The sequence below is a fragment of the Tenrec ecaudatus genome, chromosome 10 (assembly GCF_050624435.1).
Source record: "Tenrec ecaudatus isolate mTenEca1 chromosome 10, mTenEca1.hap1, whole genome shotgun sequence".
NCBI lineage: Eukaryota > Metazoa > Chordata > Mammalia > Afrosoricida > Tenrecidae > Tenrec > Tenrec ecaudatus.
In genome coordinates, this window is record NC_134539.1 from 31,483,761 (window position 1) to 31,490,683 (window position 6,923).

At 42.7% G+C, this 6,923-nt stretch overlaps 1 pseudogene; it reads right to left on the reverse strand.

Moving 5' to 3' along the window:
• Nucleotides 1-6,112: 6,112 nt before the first annotated feature.
• On the reverse strand, nucleotides 6,113-6,589 carry LOC142457849 (cofilin-1 pseudogene; annotated as a pseudogene).
• Nucleotides 6,590-6,923: the final 334 nt, after the last annotated feature.

Sequence of the window (6,923 nt, forward strand, 5' to 3'; positions counted from 1 at the left end):
CCACTAATCGCACGGCCGCGACCTCGTCCGCGTGTCACGTGATGCGGGCGAGCCATTCCAGGCCCGCCTGAACGAGCGAACTACCGCTTCCGGCATGCCCCGCCGCAGGGGCCCTCGCTGCCTCAGCCTTTCCCTTTTAGGTTCATAGAGAGCCGCCGGGAGCTTAGCGCCAAGAGAAGGCCCAGACGGAGAGCGGACTGGCCTGCTTTGTAGGACTGACACCAGCGGGCGCCCGCGGCCGGGTGTCCGAGCCTAGTTCCTGCTGGGAGATGTAGTTCTGAAGGGCGAGCACGGCCGCCAAATTCCCGGGCTTGCTCCCTGCCCCGCCCCCTGCGCGGGAAAAGGCCAACGGCTTGCTGCGGTGTCCGCTGCCCCGCGAAGCTGCCTTCCTGAAGCCCTCCTCGGCTCCGAAATTTCCCCGGCAGAAGAACCTTTCAAGCTCAGTCGTGTCTCACTTGTGCTCCAGTTCGTCCTGCATTTCCCCAGTCCTTTTCTGTGTGGAAAGACTAGCATCTGTTAACCGTTGCTGCAAACATGAAATGCTACAGTACATCTCCTGAGGAAGGATTAGGTTCAATTCTTTCACGGCTTAAGACGCTCGCATCAGGTTTTCTGTCTCTCACCCTTCTCGCTATAAGATCTGACCCAGTTGGCCCTCCTACAATCGAGTATAAGGAAGTTTGTAGTTTTAGTATAGTGCTTTAGGGTTTTAAGTGTTTTCTCATTTGTTGGCCTTTTATTTGAACCTCAAGAGTTGTATTTTTTGAAACCTTAACCGTCTTACGAAAATAAAAAAGATAATTTTAAGTTCACAACATAGTTTTTAAAAAGAAACTATCAACAGTCCTGCACATTTCAAAGGAAGCCTTTCTTATTTCTTAGAATTAAAGGATTCCTTTAAGTGAACTTATCAACACCTCTCCCCTTTTGATAGTGAGCTAGGATTGTATCTCCCTCCTCTATTCAGTCTACCTCCTCCGTGTACTCTTGCTTTATAGAAAATTTTAGGAGTGTCTAAGATAAAAATTACTCTAGATCTCAAGAGGCAAGGACTTGAGTGGAAGAAGCACAAGAAAATACATCTGAAAGGATATGCACAAACCTGGCATCTGCCTCCAAGGAGTTCTTTGGTTGAGGGCACTAGTCAGAAGGGACTACAGTCAAATCTATGATGTTTTCACTTTTACAAGGACAAGGTATTTGAGTATTGGAGATTTATTAAAAGGAGATCCGATACCACATATTAGCTCTGTAACCTTGTACTAGCTATGGTCTCAATTTACTCTTCGGTTGTATTAAAAAAAAAGTCTGCCTCTTCTTTGCCAGTCATACTGTACCTATGAGCTTTCATTAAATTTATATCATTTATCAAAAGAGATGGCCTACCTAAAACCAGAAAAATTAAGGGGTAATCGAGTCCTAAAAGCTCATTGATAGCAGTTATTGCTGTATGGATGCAATGGAACAATTCTCTCACAATCGTCTTCTTTATATAATCTAGCTTCTCTAATTATTTTCTTGACATACAGATTGAATAAGTGTGGTGAGAGAATACAACCCTGGTGCACCGTTGGACCACCTGTCTTTGGAATGGGTACAAATATGGATCTCTTCCAGTCAGTTGGCCAATTAGTTGTCTTCCAAATTCCCTGGCATAGACCAGTGAGTGCTTCAAGTGTTTCATCAGCGTGTTGAGACATTACAATTTGTAGTCCAATTCCTGGAATCTTAATTTTGGCTTATGCTTTCAGTCCAGTTTGGACTTCTTACTTGAGTACCATTGGTTCTTACTCATATGCTACCTCTTAAAATTATTGAATGAAAAAAAATCTTTTTAATTGTTGAATGTAGACTACTTCTTTTTGGTACAGTAAATCTGTATTCATTTCATCTTATTTGATGCTTCCTGCACCATTCAATATTTTGCTCATAGAATCAATTTTAAATTAAAAACGGATCAATATTACCACTTGAGACTTGAATTTTTTCTTCAGTTCTTTCAGTTTAAGATATACTATGTGTTCTTTTTGGTTTTCTAGTTCTAGGTCTTTGTACATTTATTTTCTTCCTTTTTTAAGTCATTTTATTGGGGTCTTTTACAACTCATCACAACCCATACATGCATCCATTGTGTCAAGCACATTTGTATATTTGTTGCTAACAAAATTTTCAAAACATTTTCTTTCTACTTGAGCCCTTGGTTTCAGCTCCTCATTTTTTTCCCTCCTTCCCAAAACCTTGTGAAAAAAATTTCATGTCTTACATTGACCCATGTCTCCCTCCACCCATTTTTCCATTCTCCATCCCCCAGGAAGGGGGTTATATGTAGATCATTGTGATCAATTCCTCCTTTCTCCATACCTTTCCCTTACCCTCCTGGTATTGCTACTTTCATTATTGGTCCTGAGGGATTTATCTGTCCTGGATTCCCTGTGTTTGCAGCTTTTATCTGGACCAGTGGACATGCTCTGATCTAGCCAGATTTGTAAGGTAGAATTGGGATCATGATAGTGAGGGGGGGAGGCAGGAAGCATTAAAGAACTAGAGGAAAGTTGTGTTTCTTTTTTTGTTGTTGGTCATTTTATTAGGGGCTCATACAACTCTTATTACAATGTGTACATATATCTATTGTGTAAAGCATATTTGTATATTCATTACCCTCATAATTCGCAAAACATTTGCTCTCCACTTAAGCCCTTGGCATCAGCTCATTTTTCCCCCTCTCTCCCCACTCCCCGCTCCCTCATGAACCCTTGATAATTTATAAATTATTATTTTGTCATTTCTTATACTGTCTGACGTCTCCCTTCACCCACTTTTCTGTTGTCTGTCCCCCAGGGAAGAGGTTATATGTAGATCCTTGTAATAGGTTCTCCCTTTCCACCCTTCTCTACCCCACCCTCCCCATATCACCACTCTCACCACTGATCCTGAAGGGATCATCTGCTCTGGATTCCCTGTATTTCCAGTTCCTATCTGTACCAGTGTATATCCTCTGGTCTAGCCAGATTTGTAAGGTAGAATTGGGATCATGATAGTGGGTGGGGGGAGGAAGCATTAAAGAACTAGAGGAAAGTTGTATGTTTCATCCTTGCTACACTGCACCCTGACTGGCTCATCTCCTCCCCATGAACCTTCCCTAAGGGGATGTCCAATTGTCTACAGATGGTCTTTGGGTCCCCACTTCACACTTCCCCTCGTTCACAATGATAGGATTTTTTGTTCTGATGGTGCCTGATACCTGATCCCTTCGACACCTCGTGATCACACAGGCTGGTGTGTGCTTCTTCCATGTGGGCTTTGCTGCTTCTGAGCTAGATGGCTGCTTGTTTACCTTCAAGCCTTTAAGACCCCAGACGCTATATCTTTTGATAGCCAGGCAGCATCAGCTTTCTTCACTACATTTGCTTATGCACCCACTTTGTCTTCCGTGATGGTGTTGGGAAGGTGAGCATCATGGAATGGCAGTTTAATAGAACAAAGTATCGATACCCTGAGAGTCTAGGCAAAGATGGGTAAATGACTACATTCTTTGGAATGTTTACTCTTGCTCAGCAGAATCACTTCATTTTTGAAAGTCATTTATTTTGGCTCTCAATGCAGATATTTGTGTTCTGTACAGATTTATATTTTGAAAATATTTGGAGTTAAATAACTTCTCCCCAGAATGTAATAACTTCCTTTCACACATTTTTTTGCTCCAAGCACTTGAAAGGTAAAACCTATTTTTTTCTAACCACCAATCCTTTATTTTAAATATTGTTTTTAATAACCATTTTAATTCATTCATTTTACATTAATTTAGCCACATTACTTTCCAAGTATTAAAACGTAATCTGGTGAGAGTCATGACGTTAAAAAAAAAATAGAACAAAGTATTCTTGCATTGAGGGAGTACTTTAGTGGAGGCCCAATGTCCATCTGCTACCTTAATACTAATCCGATAAATATATGCATATAAATCTATTTCTCCATCATCATATATAAATATATTTACATATGTACATGCCTATATTTAGACCTCTATAAATGCCCTTTACCTCCTACCTCTTTCCTCTATTTCCTTTAACTTTCCTCTTGTCCCACTATCATGTTCAGCTTTCATTTGGGTTTCAGTAATTCCTCTCAGTTACATTGCCCTTGATCAAGCCCTACCAGGCCTCCCATATCCTCCTCGCCATCAATTTTAGATCACTTGTTCTTCCCTTTTCCCTTGGTTTGTTAACACCCATTTTCTTTCCCCTGTCTCCCCCTCTCCCATGTCACCCCAGAACTGTTGGTCCTGTTGTTTTCTCCTCCATATTGTTTATCCCGCCTATCTTATCTAGATAGACATGCAGAGATAATAATATGTGCAAAAACAAGACAGAACAAAACAAAGCAACAAAACAACCACAACAAAAAAAGAAAAGCCTGTAAATAGTTTCAGGTCTGTTTGTTGACCTTTAGGAGAGTTTTCCTGTGAGTCTGATGGGGTGCCATGCCCTGGCCCCAAAGTCTAGATTTAGTATTCCCTGGGATTTCATTGCTCTGCTCCTCTTGCTGTTATGTTGCATGACCTTAATGTTTCACCTCAGTGTGGTGAGGTCAGATCAGGTGCAATTCCCTCACTGTGTCTCCAGTGTTGTCCCCCGTAGTGCTATGAGTCAGTGAGGAGAGTCATGTCTCCTAGTGGGGCCAGCCCTATGGTCCTCTCTGTGCATTGGCTGCTCTGAGCAGGGATATTGTCCTCAGGTCTTGGTGGTGCATTTCTTTATATTTTAATTTGTCTTCTCAAGCAGCCTTTTAAAATTTTCTGTTCAGTTCTTTGACTTCATCTTTTCTTCCTTTGCCTTAGCTATTCTATAATTAAGAGCAAGTTTCAGAGTCTCTTCTGACATCCACTTTGATCTTTTATTTCCTGTCTTAATAGTTTTTAATGACCATTTGCTTTCTTCGTGTAGAATGTTCTTGATGTCATTTCACAGCTCACCAGATCTTCTGTCATTAATGTTTAATACATTAAGTCTGTTCTTGAGATGATCTCAAAATTTGGATGGGATATACTCAAAGTTATATTTTGGTTCTTGTGGACTTGTTTTAATTTTCTTCAACTTTAACCTGAACTTACATATGAGCAATTAATTATCTGTTCCACAATCAGCCCCTGCCCTGGTTTTAGCTACTGATATTTAACCTTTCCATCATCTCTTCCCACAGATATAATCAATTTGATCCTGTGGATCCCATCTAGAGAAGCTCATGTGTGGAGTTGCCTTTTCTGTTGTTGGAATAAGGGTTTTGCTATGAACCAGTTGGTGGGCTTGCAAAATTCCATCATTCAATCTCCAGCTTCATTTCTATCAGCAAGACCATTTTTTCCAACTACAGTTTCTTCCTCTTTGTTTCCAACTTTCACATTTCAGTCACCAATAATGATCAATGCATCTTGATTGCATGTTTGATTGGCATCAGACTGAAGACTTAAAATTCTTCAATTTCTGCATCACTAGTTTTAGTGGCTGGTGCATAAATTGGAATAACATTTGTATTGATTGGATTTCCTTGTATTTGGATAGACATTATCCTGTTACAGACAGCATTGTCCTTCAAGATAGATATATTTTTGTTTAACTGAAGGTTCCTCATTGACCCAAACAAGTGGCTGTCCGTAACTGGGGGTGGGGAAGGGGTGGGAGGAACAGCTGGCGTGGGCGGGTCATCTTAAGTTTCTACTTGCACACAGTGCTAAATGAACAAGTACAGACTCACTACTCACAAGTCACTACTGGATGGGGTGAGGGGTGAGGTGGGCAGTGGTCATCAAAATACAGTCTCCCCCCAAAAAAGCTGTAGTGCCTTGGGGGTGGGGGGTGGCAGGGAGGAACTTGGTCTGTTTCAACAGAGGAATCAAATATCAGAAGCCACTTGAGAAGGCCAGAGCTGTCAGGGCAGAGGGAGGAGGGTGGTCCAGGGGCTGGGACTGAGGGGGTTGTTTGGCAACTGGGATGAAGGGATTGCCCTCTCCCTGCTGGTGTCCCTCAGCCTCTCTGGTCTGGCAGGGAGGGTTAGCCTGCAGCCCCCACGGGCAGGTCTGGGGCTGCAGAATGCTCCTGACAGGGATGGAGGGGGCTCACAAGCATTTGCCCTCCAGGGAGATGACCATGCCGCACCAAATTTCTTGGTCAGGGTACAGCGCTCCTTGACTTCCTCATAGCAGCTTGCTTGTAATTTGTGTTTGATCCCTGCAGCTTCTTCTGGATGGCATCCTTGGAGCTGGCATTGATCACTTTGCTCTGAAAGGGTGAACACTCGAGGGGGCGCAGAAGATGAACACCAGGTTCTCCTCCTTGGTTTTGTAGTGGCATCGTACAGAGCATAGCGGCATTCCTTGTCAGGAAGGTCTTATCGGACCCGTCCACAGCCTGGCCCACGTCCCCAACCAGGATCTCCTTGCCCTCCTCGAGGATGCTGTTCTTCCTGTTCTCACTCAGGCAGAATAGCATGGCCTTCTTGCACTTCTTGACCTCCTCCAGTGTCGAGGACTTTTGCACCTTCGTCTCATTGAACACCTGATCACACCATTGGGGACAGCCACACCAGAGGCCATGTTTCTGGAAGCAAGAGGAGAATGGCAAAGAGAGGCAGAAAAGATGGGAGCTGCTGTAGCTGCTGCTAGGACCCGACTGAACCTCAAGATAGATCTTCAAATGTCCTTTTGACAATTAATGCAATGCCATTCCTGGCATAGTAAATTGTATGATTTTCTGATTTAAAATGGCCAATGCCAGTCCATTTCAACTCATTAACACCTAGAATTTCAACCTTTATGCATTCTATTTCATTTTTAATGACTTCCAATTTCCCTAAATTCGTACTATGTACATTCTAAGTTCTGATAGTTAATAAGAGGTTTGCAGCTGCTTTCAGTTTGAGCCAGGCCC